Source organism: Mobula hypostoma, chromosome X1, assembly GCF_963921235.1.
Source record: "Mobula hypostoma chromosome X1, sMobHyp1.1, whole genome shotgun sequence".
NCBI classification, from domain to species: domain Eukaryota; kingdom Metazoa; phylum Chordata; class Chondrichthyes; order Myliobatiformes; family Myliobatidae; genus Mobula; species Mobula hypostoma.
The window spans coordinates 19,851,012-19,865,638 of record NC_086128.1 but is presented as its reverse complement, the minus strand read 5'-3'; positions in this window follow the sequence as shown (position 1 = coordinate 19,865,638).

Here is a 14,627-nt window from a genome sequence, read left to right as displayed (position 1 = left end):
ACTTCAAATTGGTCATTAGTTCATTACTGTCACAGAGAAAAACTTAGTTTTGCACGCCATCCATACAGATCAAGTCATCACATCAGTACACTGAGGGAAAACAATAACCGAATGCGGTTATAACTGCAGAGAAACTGCAGTGCAGGCAGATAATAAGGTGTAAGGCCATAATGAGTTAGATGCTGAGGTCAAGATTCCATCTTAATGTACTAGAGGATTGTTCCTTAGTCTTATAACGGCAAGGGTAGAGGCTGTCCTTGAACCTAGTGGTACATGCCTTCAGGCTTTCGTATCTTCTGCCTATATGTCTGGGGTGGGTGTGATCTTTGTTTATGCAGCAAGTAGTGTCGACAGAGTCTATAGAGGGGAGGATGGTTTTCGTGATGTACTGAGCTCTTTCCACAACTCTGCAGTTTCTTGCAGTCATGGGTCATACCAAGCTGTGATGCATCAGGATAGGGTCCCACTTCACTGACAAAACTGCCCAGTTAAACAAGCGTGTGCAATTATAGGTAGTGAGAAGTGTGTGCAGTAGTTTGGATAACTGAGTTTTCAGAAGTACAGAGCTTCACATTCATAATAAGGGATCGCTGAGCAGAGTCTCAACTCCAGTGTTGTAAATTCACAGCTTTAATTAACATTAAGAATTCATCACAGGTCATCAAGGGAATGGCGGCGTAAGGAAAAGGTCTCTCGACAAAAAAGAAGGTAAACTGCCCCAAAATCGAATTTAGACAAATACTTAATATTGCATAACTATATTAATAAAAGGGGCAAGGATGACGTCTAAGAACAAGAATAAAAAGTCCGCTTCGAAGGCTGATAAACATAAAGAGATGCAGCAAGGCAACGGGCCTAGCTCCCCCACGGCAAGCCAGGACGGAGATAATGAGGGGGAATCGGTGACTCTGTCTTTGGTTCTCGGAGAGATTCGCGAGTTCCGACAAGATAACAGCAAACAGCTGGAAGATATTAAAGGAGAAATAGTAAAAACTAACTCGCGGATAGATGAAGCCGAAGCGAGGATTGTTGGAATTGAAGAGAAGCTACAAAACGCCGAGGAAATGATAGCAGAAATGCTGAAGCTACAAGACCAGCTCCAGTGGAAACTAATAGATCAAGAAGGCTGCTCGAGAAGGGAAAATGTGAGGATCTATGGAGTTCCCGAAGGAACCGAAGGTAAACCCGCATTGATGATTCCCTTCGTGGAGAAGCTGCTTAGAGAGAACCTTGATATACCGGCCGCAAAAGACCTACAGATAGAAAGGGCTCACCGCGCGTTGGCACCACAGCCTCCGGCAGGCGCCCAGCCCAGATGGATTCTGGTCAGATTTCTCAGTTACAGAACGAAGGAAGAGGTGCTTAAAAGAGCATGGCAAAAGAAAGGTTTCATGTGGAACAACTGTAAAATCAGTTTAGACCACGACTATGCACCGGGGATTCTTGCCAGACGGAAGGAATATACGGAAACACGGAGAGTCCTGAAGGAAAACAACATCAGATTCCAGACCCTGTATCCAGTTCGGCTGAGAGTCTTTTACGACGAAGGGACAAAAACTTACGCTACTGTGGAGGAGGCAACGTTGGACCTGGCGGACCGGGGACTACCTATTAAAGTTATCACCCAACCGGAGTCGCTACTGGAGAGGATTCGGCAGAAGTCGTGGCAGTTAGTGGGGCGAGGACGCTCCACTCGAACCAGAGTGTCAAACTACAAGGAAAAACTGCAAATATTCAGACGCGAATGTACAGAGAATACAGATTAATTAAGAGAAATGACTGAAAAGAGTAAATCGGACTTAGAAGTAAAATGAAAACTGGTAACTGAAAATAAACTAGGCGGAATAACTTGAATGATAGCAATATGGTCGAGACATAAATAGGAGAAAATTCTCTATGATTATTCAAACTGCTGAGGGCCCTCTAACACAGGGTGAAGATAGAGGTTATCCCTCTGAACTGAGGCGGGTCGGTGCTCAGGCCTCACTGTGGGAAGTCGGGGAAAATTTTCAAATGTTATACGTTCAGAAATGTCTAGGGTGTGGTTATATGTCTTGGTTTACTGTTGAGAAGGGATTGCTTACTGTTTGGTTAGAAAAGGAGAGTGCTTTTTTTCTACTAGAGAAAAATGCAAACTGAATTGGTAAAAATAATTTCCTATAATGTTAATGGGGTTTTGAATCCAATTAAAAGTAATAAGATTATGTCTAAATTGAAAAAAGAGAGGGCACAAATAGCTTTCCTCCAGGAAACACATATGAGCCAATCTGAACATGGAAAATTAAAAAGAATGGGCTTTAAGCATGTATTTTATTCATCCTATAAATTGAGTCACAAAAGAGGGGTAGCTACTTTAATATCAAGTACTCTTAATTATGAACATATTTCAGAGACTAGAGACAAAGAAGGACGGTTTGTAAAAATCACAGGAAGAATAGAAGGTACAGAAATAACATTGCTGAATGTTTATGCTCCTCCAGGTAGTGAATGGTCATTTTATAGACACATTTTTGACCTAATGGTCAGTTCTCGAGGGGTAGTAATTTGTGGAGGGGATTTTAATATTAGATTAAATCCTATATTAGATTCTTCAAGAATAGTTACTCAGAATAAACCTCTGACTCGGAAAGTGAATTCATTGATGGAGGAGTTGGGAATTATAGATGTCTGGAGGGAATTACACCCTACTAGTAAAGATTATACATATTACTCTTTCCCTCATTCAGCCTATTCAAGGATAGACTATTTCTTTATCTTTAATACAGATAGACTCAGAATAAAAAACTGTAATATTGCAACAATTGATCTGTCGGATCATAGCCCAGTCTCTATGTCTCTAGTCCTGGAAAGGAAAATGAGGAAAACACTATGGAGGCTAAACTCACATATATTCAATAACCCGAAAGTAATGGAGAGATTAAGGGGAGAAATCAAAGAATATCTAGACCTTAATGACACGGGAGAAACATCACCAGTGATTTTATGGGATTCATTGAAAGCTGTACTGAGAGGGAAAATTATTTCCATTACTACTCAGATGAAAAAAATCAATGCACAAAAATTAGCAGACCTTCAAGGAAAATTAAAACAACTTCAAGTTGTAGATAGCAACAAAAGTAATTCAAATCGAAAACAGGAAATTAGGAAATTGCAAAGTGAAATTGATGATATTTATACGTTGGAAACTCAAAGAAATTTTCTTTACCTGAGACAAAAGAATTATGAAGTAGGAGGTAAATCAGCTAGATTATTAGCATATAAATTACGAAAACAACAAGCAGACAATATGATTCATAAAATAAAGAATCCCAAGACAAAGCTTGTGGAGAGTACAATAGGGAAAATTCAAGAGAGTTTTGAAACGTATTATCGAGAGCTGTACTCCCAACCCCGGGCCCCCAATGAGCCCTATATAGACAGTGTATTGAATTTTTTAAATCTACCTAAATTTACAGATTTACAAAATGAAAGTTTATTAGAACCAGTAACTGTCAAAGAACTGAACGTGGCCATCTCTAGGTTAAAGACTGGAAAGTCCCCGGGTTCTGATGGGTTTATCTCAGAGTGGTACAAGTCCCTGAAGACACAGTTAGCCCCATTACTACTTAACACCCTTAATTGGATCTTGCAGAGAGGAGAAACTCCACCTTCCTGGAGAGAAGCGATTATTTCAGTTATTCCTAAAGAGGGTAAAGATAAACTAGAATGTGGCAATTATCCGCCAATTAGTGTTCTTAATTTAGATTACAAACTATTTACATCTATATTAGCGCACAGATTGGAAAAGCTTTTACCTGGCCTAATCCACTTAGACCAGACTGGATTTATTCAACAAAGACAAACACAGGACAACATAAGGAGAACTCTGCACATATTAGAACAGGTTAATAAGAACGAGACAGAGACAATGGTAGTAGGATTGGACGCTGAGAAAGCTTTTGATTCGGTTAGTTGGGCATTCCTATACAGAGTGTTAGGAAGATTCGGCTTTCAAGAAAAGTTTATTAAAGTAATTCAGACTCTATATGACAGCCCGACAGCCCGAATTAAGATAAATGGGGACCTCTCTGACTCCTTCATCTTAGAGAGAGGCACTAGACAGGGATGCCCAATTTCTCCTCTCCTTTTTGCACTATATATTGAACCACTTGCCCAACTAATAAGACAGAGCGAAATCGTAAAAGGTATCAAGGTGGCAGGGATTGAACAGAAAGTGGCGTTATTCGCAGATGATGTTTTGGTCTATCTGAGTGAACCAGAAAAATCATTTATAGGATTGTTTACACTGTTGGATGACTTTGGGAAAATATCAGGTTATAAAATAAATGTAAAGAAAATGCAGGTTATGTCCCTAAATTATACACCGTCCAAAAAATTGCAGGATACATACGATCTTAAGTGGGAAGCTAAATCATTAAAATATTTAGGAATAACCCTGCCGAAGGATCTTTCAACACTGTCACAGGTAAATTATGGGCCATTAATCTCAGAGATAAAAGCAGATATGCATAGATGGAATCTTATCCCCTTTTTAAGTTTAAATTCAAGGATAAATACTATAAAAATGAATATTCTTCCTCGGTTATTATATCTTTTCCGTACTTTACCAGTGGAGGTGGATGATAATCAATTCAGGGAATGGGACAAATGGATTTCCCGCTTCATTTGGCAAGGAAGGAAACCTAGAATTCGATATAACACCTTACAGTTGGGGAAGGAAGGAGGAGGTATGGTTCTTCCTTGCCTGAGAAATTATTTTTATGCCTCACAGATAACCCCTCTGTTATATTGGTGTAATAGGGAATATAAGGCTAGATGGAAGGAAATAGAATTTGGATTAGTTGACAGTTTTCCTCTTCAGGCCTCAATAGCTAACAAAGGATTGATGGCCCAGTTGGAAAAATTTAATAATGCTTGGATAAATCTTAAATTAAAAGTATGGCAGAAGGTGGTTAATTCATGTGGAATTAATAACATGTTAAAACTCTTTAGATGGTGTGCATATGATACCGAATTCCTTCCCAACAGAGGAGGTAAAAGATTTGAGCTATGGAAAGGTCTTACAACCTACCTCTCATTTATAGATAAAAGAGTATTACAAAGTTTCCAAATCCTGCAGGACAAACATGGCCTAGAACATAATGACTTTTTTAGGTACCTTCAAATACGAAACTATGTTAACCAGAGTTGTAGATATACAGACCTATCAACAGTAGAATTAGAATTTTTCAAGATTCTGAATTCGGCTTGCAGTTCAATACCTAGTAAATCAGTTTCTCACCTATATAATGCACTCTCCCATGCTAAAAATGTAAATACACTGTATATTAAAGAGAAGTGGGAGAAAGAAGCGGGGTTGGTACTTTCAGAGGAGGCCTGGGGGAAAATCTGCAGCTTTCAATGGTCCTCGACTAACTCTTTGACTTGGAGAGAACATTGTTGGAAAAACATTATAAGATACTTCAAGACCCCATATCAGGAAAAATATAAAGATACAAATGTGATGTGTTGGAGAAGGTGCGGCTCCAAGAAGGCAAATCATTTTCATATTTTCTGGGATTGCCCTAAATTAAGTCTATTTTGGGAAGGTATTCATAGAACATTAGTTAAGGTACTTAGGTCCCAGATACCTCTGAACTTTGAGACGCTCTATTTGGGGCATGTATTGTTCCTTGAACAGAAGGAAGATATAAAGTTGCTGCAGGCCCTCTTAGCAGCAAGTAAGAAATCAATCACTAGAAAATGGCTAAATCCAATACCACCTACATTAGAAGATTGGTACGAAATTATCTTGGAAATATTTAAAATGGAAAAGTTGACTTACTCCCTGAGAACTCAAAAAGAAACATTTTATCAAATCTGGAATAAATGGATTGAATATATAACCCCAATGCGAGCAGACTTTAGATGACTCTCCTAATGATTTATATTGCTCTTCTCATCAACACAGTAATATTGCTAACGTAAGCACCCCTAGTCTAAATGTTTGTTTTTTTTTGGAAAATAGAGAATTAACACAAGTAAAGGGAAAGATTTGGGAAAGGGATAAAAAAAAAGAAAAAATTAAGTAAATAAGTACATAGGGATTGGATAATTATGTCTGCGGGCAGGAACAAGCACGAACAAATTGGGATATAAACACCTACAATGGTTGGTATATAGGCTTGTATGCAACATTTTGGACCAGTGGAAATGGTCCAGAAGGGTTGTATGGAAACTATTATTACCATTTTTCTTAACAACTAATTTCATTACTTAGCCTAATAGGTTAGATTTACCACAGTACATAATTATCTATTTAAATGTTTATTTTCCTTTTATATCATCTCAATGTGTACTTAAGAATGTATAAATAATTGTAGTTTTATACATATAAAAAAATGGAAAAGGTTATATGTGTGAAAAAAGTACATGATAATTGTGAATTCCTTATCCAAATAAAAATAAAATTAAAAAAAAAAGAATTCATCACAAGGTATCAATGTGATCATGGGGTGCATGCTAAGTGTGTGCTGTGATTATTTGAATGTGATTACTATGTAATACACAGAGAGGAAGGGGAGCCTGTGTGATTTCTGAGTAATGCTGACTCTAATGCAGGTCATTTAACTCACTGGGTTCCCAGCTTCCAGCCCTAACAGGTATCACAGATACCCACTAAAAGTGGGCCCATTATCCACTGTCGTGATGCAGCTCCTGTATTCGTGCGGTTGATTTAAGTTTCTGATGAGCCCTGATGGCCAATTACTAACTCCACCAGTCTGTTAGCCTCTCTCTGCCCCTCTTGGGGATGTGGTAATCTGCTCCTGTTGTCCTGACATGCTTGTTCCGATTTCCTGAAAGGCTTTTAATCTGTTAGCTGGCCAGTGGTGTAGTGGCATCCGCACCGGACTTCCAAGGCGAGTGGTCGCAGGTTCGAATCCGGCCGGCTCCTTAAACACTTTCCATCCATGCTGGATTGAGCATCGAGCTAGTAACTCGGCCCCGTAAGAAACGCTAAAGAAACAGCGAGGTTGCCACCTGATGTGCCACAAGGCGTGGAGAGGAGCAAAAATTTAATCTGGTATTTGCGTTGAAGCTGCAGTGTTCTCTGATCTGTGAACTCAAACTGTGCTACCTCTCTCTTCTTTGGTTACATGTTCTTGATGCAAGTTGCCCTTGCATAGTCATGGCTAGCATAACATAAAAATAGAGTGGAGCTGGCACCTTTGTATTTTGCTGTTATATTCTAGTATATTCTCTTCCATGTGCATGAGCAGAAGGCACATTTCTGTTACGCTGTGGTGCCTGACTGTGAGTATATTTCACTGTTGGCTTCTGCTGAGATCACTGGCACCAATGGAAGTCATAGAAATGGGTGCAAGGCCCTCTGAGTGCTTCAATATTTAAGTTAAGCTGTTACTAAGGAAGTGGTGCATTATAGAAGTGTTCTCTTTCAGGTGAGGTTTTCACTTTTTTAGATATTGTATCTCTAAGACTATTTAGTCTCTGTTGATATCTTTCTGGTTTATGTCTCAAAGTTGTATTCTTAGGTCCCTCAAAATTTATTTCCAATTTATCTGTTGATATTTTCTCTTAATTCTTTTGCAAGTATTAGATTAGATTATGAAGACACGTAGTCCTCTTTTATTGTCATTTAGTAATGCATGCATTAAGAAATGATACATTATTTCCTCCGGTGTGATATCACAAAACACAGGACAAACCAAGACTGAAAAAACTAACAAAACCACATAATTATAACATATAGTTACAACAGTGCAACAATACCATAACTTGATGAAGAAGTCCATGAACACAGTAAAAGTTCAAAGTCTCTCAAATGTCCCACATCTCACGCAGACGGGAGAAGGAAGAACTCTCCCTGCCATGCCCGACCACAGTCCGACTTTGAGTCATCCGAAAACTTCGAGCTCTGATCGGCTCTCTGACACTGAGTACTGAGCGCCATCTCTGCCGAAAGATTCAACCTCCTTCTTGTTCACTAAAAGCAGGCAAGGCCGGGGATTTTGAGGCCTACCCTCCGAAAGATTCCCGACCACGCAGTAACGACAGCAATGAACAAGCGTTTCAGAAATTTCTCCAGATGTTCCTCTGTGCTTTCACATCCATTCTCCATCAAATCAGAATTGTCCACGGCCCCTATTTAACAGATACGATGTCATTTTTCACCGGAGGGCTGCGCACACGCGGTGCGCTGCTCTCTCTCTCTCCTCCTGCTTTTATCCTCATTATGCTGTGATCCCTACTACCCAAATGCTCCCTTCCTTAGCTACTGACTATGACTTGGTCAGGATGACTTTGCGTTATTTCCTAACAGATCAAACAATGCTTATTGGACTTCTGATGTATAGTCCTCTACGCACAGTAAAAACTTTATTGCCCAGACCTATCTTTGCTGCCTTTCCTTTCTAGCTTATCTGAGGATGGTTAAAATCTCCACATTTATTATTCATCATTTTCTGTTCATTTCTTACCTTTGATTATATATTTCTCCCTGCACTTTCTTTTCCTTTCTAATTCAAGTTTCAAGATTGTTTAATGTCATTTTCAGTACACAGTGTAATGGAGAACAAAGTAATTGTCACTCCAGATCCGATGCAGCACAAAAAAAAAACACTATGCGATAAAGAACACAATAATAAAAAAACACAGTAAATATAAATACATAAGAAAGCTTATATACATAGATTTATTGCATGTTCATAAAGTGCAGGCATATTATAACTTGCAGTGTTTAGACCAGTGGTTACCAAAGGAAGTGGTGGGAATTTCTAAGGTGGCGATAAAGGGGGCGGGTGGGATGCTTGGTATCACAGGGGGAGCCCCTGAGATATCTTCTGAGAATTCAGAAGAATGAGGGGTGATATCATTGAAACCTATCGAATGGCAAAAGGCCTTGATAGAGTGGATGTGGCGAGGATGGTATAAGAGTCTAAGACCAGAGGACACAGCCTCAGAACAGAGGGGTATCCTTTTAGAACAGAAATGAGGAGGAATTTCTTTTCCCAGAGAGCGGTGAATCTGTGGAATTTTTCACCACAGGCAGCTGTAGAGGCCAAGTCTTTATATATACTTAAGGTAGAGGCTGATCAATTCTTGATTGGTCAGGGCAATGAGGGATATGGGGAGAAGGCAAGGGATTGGGCTGAGAGGAAAATTAGATCAGACAAAATGAAATGGCAGAGCAGACTCGATGGGCCAAATGGACTAATTCTGCTCCTATATCTTATGGTCTTTTGGTTTGCAGAAAGAAATCTCTAAATGCTATCCTGCACAGTGGAAAAAGGTCAAGTTGTTCTATATTGCCTTTCCATCATCATGTTTAGTAGAGTGCGGTTTCAAAGCAGTCGCTCCACTTCTTTCAAAGCAAGAAACAGACCGTAAATTACTGAACGTTGGGACCTGAGACTCCTTCTGCGTGACATTGAGCCTGATGTTGAGAAACTGATATCATTACACCAAGCCTATCCATCTCACTGAACAGTGGAAAAGCAATGTGAATAGTCGGACTACTAATGTATGCTCTAAAATTGTTGATAAAAATAGTTTTAAATCATAATTAAATAAATAAATATTTTTTATTTGTGGCTTTAATTACATTTAAATAATCTTTGCAATTACGTGTCACTGCTTTGAACTTGCGCTTTCTACTTTCTTTCATGATGAATCGTAAATCAAAATATTTTATAGTTTTGATGTAATGCTGGAAAGGGAGAGGGGGCACTGAAGATGTGGTCTGGGAGCCAAGGGGGTGGTAAAGCAAAAAAATTGGGACGCTCTGGTTTAGGCTCAGGCCAGCTCATGGTGGTGTTGTTTTGGTTACTTTGCTACAACTGGTTCCTCACTATGTGTGGTTGTCTTCAATTCCATAGTCTTCTGAATGCAACGTGTATTTGCTGAACAATGAGTTTACCATTCGCAGTTGTTACTTCAATTTGAGATGCCGATGCTTATTTTCTAAGTATATTTGTCCCCTGCTTGCTTATGTGGCTATTAGTCCTTATCTTTGTCTGAAATTCAGTATCACCTCTGAATTGCTATTCATTTTACCACATCCATCTGCCCAGACGATCTTACCAAAAGTCGTATCCAGAACCCACATGATATCCTTTCTGCTAGGACGGAGCTGTACAACCTTTCCTTTGCAGAGAGGGTAAGAGTGACAATCCAAATCACATCTGAAAATCCGTCATGCGAATTGTGTTTAATTTATCCATATTATACCATACCATTATCTTTTAACCAGGTACATGAATAAATAAATTCAAATGTGTATTAATAGTTTATTTTCTGATAGCAACCAAACAGCAACATGTCACTAAAAGTCTTTTGATTTTATATGCATTGACTTTCTTGTGTTTTGACAACGTAATTTGATTGAATTCATTTTGAAATCCTTTACTGATCCTTAAGACTAAATAAGAGTCTGGGTTTTTGATCCTACCCACATATACACGTTGTATATCTCAACATGGCTGTTAATAATCCACTCTTTTACAAATTAAACAGCATTTCGACAATAATACTTAGCAAGTCGGCATTGTTTACTTTCATTTAACAAAAAAACTTCCTTGAATTTTCTTTCCTTACTTCTCCAAATTGTATTTAATCACTTTTATCGCTGTTTATTCTTTGCCAAGTCATCATCCAGCTCATCATAAGAGGCAAAATTAACTTCCTTTCTTGGAAGTCCGTTCCATTTTTTTGTAATTAAAGACTGAGAAACACATTTTGATAATCATCTGTTTCCGCAAAGCAATAAAACAAAATGATTAAGCCTTTTCTCTTTTTTATTACCTATTGTTAGAATCTAAATGCAATTTGGATGTAGTGGAGTATGTTTGCAATTGCTGAACCATTACTATGAAACAGAAAAAGGTCTGTATAAACACAAAATAAGCTTTAAGATTTTGTGGCAAGGTAAATGTGAATTATGCTTTTGAAAAAAAAGTACTGTTTTGTTTTCCAACCTCCCTGAGGCTTGCTGCTCAACATTAATTTACTCTGCTTTGTCATTTTTTTTTGTCAGCATCCTCTCTAAGTGTTTTCAAATCAAGATACTGAAAGAGGTGGAATGATTAAAATTTCTGATTACTTGTCCAAAAAACAAATTCTACAGAACAGCGAACAGTACAGTACGGGAACAGACCCTTTGACCCACAATGTTGTGTTGATCTAATTAAACTAATGACGCCCAATCCCTTTTGTCTGCACGTGGTCCGTTCTCTGCACATTCATGTGCCCAAGAGCCTGCTAAATTCCTCTATCATATCTACTTCAACCACTACTCCTGGCAGCACATCCCAGGCACCACCACTCGCTGCGTAAAAAACCTGCTCCACATGTCTCCTTTAAACTTATCCCCTCCGACCTTAAATGAACATCGTTTTGTATCAGACCTGGGAGAAAGATACGGCTGTCGTCTCTAACTATGCCTCACATAATCTTTTATAATCCTATTAGTTCTCCCCTCAGTCTCCGACGCTCCAGAGTAAGCAATTCCAATTTGGCGAACTATTTCTTGCAGCTAGTGCCCTCTAACCCAAATAAATCTGCCTGAGCATAAGTCTGTGAATGCAAAAAATCCAAAATAGAAACAGAAGCTTTTAGAAAGCATTTTTAAGGCAGGCGGCATCTGTGGAAATTCAGAGCTAATGTTTCACATCAATGAAACATGACACAAATAGAGAAAGCTTGGAGACAGTGCGAGCGGGAGGATAGGCAGGTGATAGAGAAGGGACATGCTCAGACCGATGGTTTGAGATGTGTCTATTTTAACGTAAGGAGTATTATGAACAAAGCAGATGAGCTTAGAGCGTGCATCAGTACTTGGAGCTATGATATTGTGGCCATTACAGAGACTCGGATGGCTCAGGGGCAGGAATGGTTACTTCAAGTGCTGGGTTTTAGGTGTTTCAGAAAGGACAGTGAGGGAGGCAAGAGGTGGGGGCGTGACACTGCTGATCAGAGATAGTATCACGGCTGCAGAAAAGGAGGAAGTCATGGAGGGATTGTCTATGGAGTCTCTGTGGGTGGAGGTTAGGAACAAGAAGGGGTCAGTAACTCTACTGGGTGTTTTTTTATATAGACCACCCAATAGTAACAGGGATATCGAGGAGCAGAGAGGGAGACAGATTCTGGAAAGGTGTAATAATAACAGGGTTGTCATGGTGGGTGATTTTAATTTCCCAAATATTGATTGGTATCTCACTAGGGCAAGAGGTTTAAATGGGGTGGAGTTTGTTACTTGTGTTCAGGGGGGTTTCTTGACACAATATGTAGACAAGTCTACAAGAGGAGAGGCTGTACTTGATCTGGTATTGGGAAATGAACCTGGTCAAGTGTCAGATCTCTCAGCGAGAAAGCATTTTGGAGACAGTGATCACAATTCTATCTCCTTTACCATAGCATTGGAGAGGGATAGGAACAGACAAGTTAGGAAAGCGTTTAATTGGAGTAAAGGGAAATATGAGGCCATCAGGCAGGAACTTGAAAGCATAAATTGGGAACAGATGTTCTCAGGGAAATGTATGGCAGAAATGTGGCAGATGTTCAGGGGATATTTGTGTGGAGTTCTGCATAGATAAATAGAACATAGAAACACAGAAAACCTACAGCACAATACAGGCCCTTCAGCCCACAAAGCTGTGCTGAACATGTCCCTACCTTAGAAATTACCTAGGGTTACCCATAGCCCTCTATTTTTCTAAGCTCCATGTACCTATCCAGGAGTCTCTTAAAGACCCTATCGTTTCCACCTCCACCACCATCACCGGCAGCCCATTCCATGCACCCACTACTCTCTGCGTAAAAAACATACCCCTGACATCTTCTCTGTACCTACTTCCAAGCACCTTAAAACCCTCTCGTGCTGGCCATTTCAGCCCTGGTAAAAAGCCTCTGACTATCTACACGATCAATGCCTCTCATCATCTTATACACCTCTATCAGGTCACCTCTCATCCTCCGTCGCTCCAAGGAGAAAAGGCTGAGTTCACTCAACCTATTCTCATAAGGCATGCTCCCCAATCCAGGCAACATCCTTGTTAATCTCCTCTGCACCCTTTCTGTGGTTTCCACATCCTTCCTGTAGTGAGGCGACCAGAACTGAGCACAGTACTCCAAGTGGGGTCTGACCAGGGTCCTATATAAGGGCAACATTACCTCTCGGCTCCTAAACTCAATCCCACGATTGATGAAGGCCGTATACCTTCTTAACCACAGAGTCAACCTGTGTAGCAGCTTTGAGTGTCCTATGGACTCGGACCCCAAGATCCCTCTGATCCTCCACACTGCCAAGAGTCTTACCATTAATACCATATTCTGCCATTGTATGGCCCCTTATGGCTCTGCTAATTTCATTCTTATGCTCCTTCCTGCTGGCCTTATAAGCTTCAAGATCTCTATCATTACCTAGTTTTTTGAACCTTTCGTAAGCTCTTCTTTTCTTCTTGACTACATTTTCAACAGCTTTTGTACACCACGGTTCCTGTACCCTACCATCCTTTTCCTGTCTCATCAGAACATATCTACGCAGAACCCCACACAAGTATCCCCTGAACATTTGCCACATTTCTCCCTGAGAACATCTGTTCCCAATTTATGCTTCCAAGTTCCTGCTTGATAGCCTCATATTTCCCCTTACTCCAATTAAACGTAGACAACCCCTCCATGACTTCCTCCTTTTCTGCAGCCGTGACACTATCGCTGATCAACCTCTTTTGCCTCCTCTAAAACCTGGCACTTAAAGTAGCCATTCCCGCCCCTGCACCATTCAAGTCTCTGCAATTACCACATCATAGCTCCAAGTGCTAATCCAGGCTCTAAGCTCAAACAACAGGAATTCTGCAGATGCTGGAAATTCAAGCAACATACATCAAAGTTGCTGGTGAACGCAGCAGGCCAAGCAGCATCTATAGGAAGAGGCGCAGTCGACGTTTCAGGCCGAGACCCTTCGTCAGGACTAACTGAAGGAAGAGTGAGTAAGGGATTTGAAAGCTGGAGGGGGAGGGGGAGATGCAAAATGATAGGAGAAGACAGGAGGGGGAGGGATGGAGCCGAGAGCTGGACAGGTGATAGGCAAAAGGGGATACGAGAGGATCATGGGACAGGAGGTCCGGGAAGAAAGACGGGGGGGGTGACCCAGAGGATGGGCAAGAGGTATATTCAGAGGGACAGAGGGAGAAAAAGGAGAGTGAGAGAAAGAATGTGTGCATAAAAATGAGTAACAGCTGGGGTATGAGGGGGAGGTGTGGCCTAGCGGAAGTTAGAGAAGTCAATGTTCATGCCATCAGGTTGGAGGCTACCCAGACGGAATATAAGGTGTTGTTCCTCCAACCTGAGGTTGGCTTCATCTTTACAGTAGAGGAGGCCGTGGATAGACATGTCAGAATGGGAATGGGATGTGGAATTAAAATGTGTGGCCACTGGGAGATCCTGCTTTCTCTGGCGGACAGAGCGTAGATGTTCAGCAAAGCGGTCTCCCAGTCTGCGTCGGGTCTCACCAATATATAAAAGGCCACATCGGGAGCACCGGACGCAGTATATCACCCCAGTCGACTCACAGGTGAAGTGATGCCTCACCTGGAAGGACTGTTTGGGGCCCTGAATGGTGGTAAGGGAGG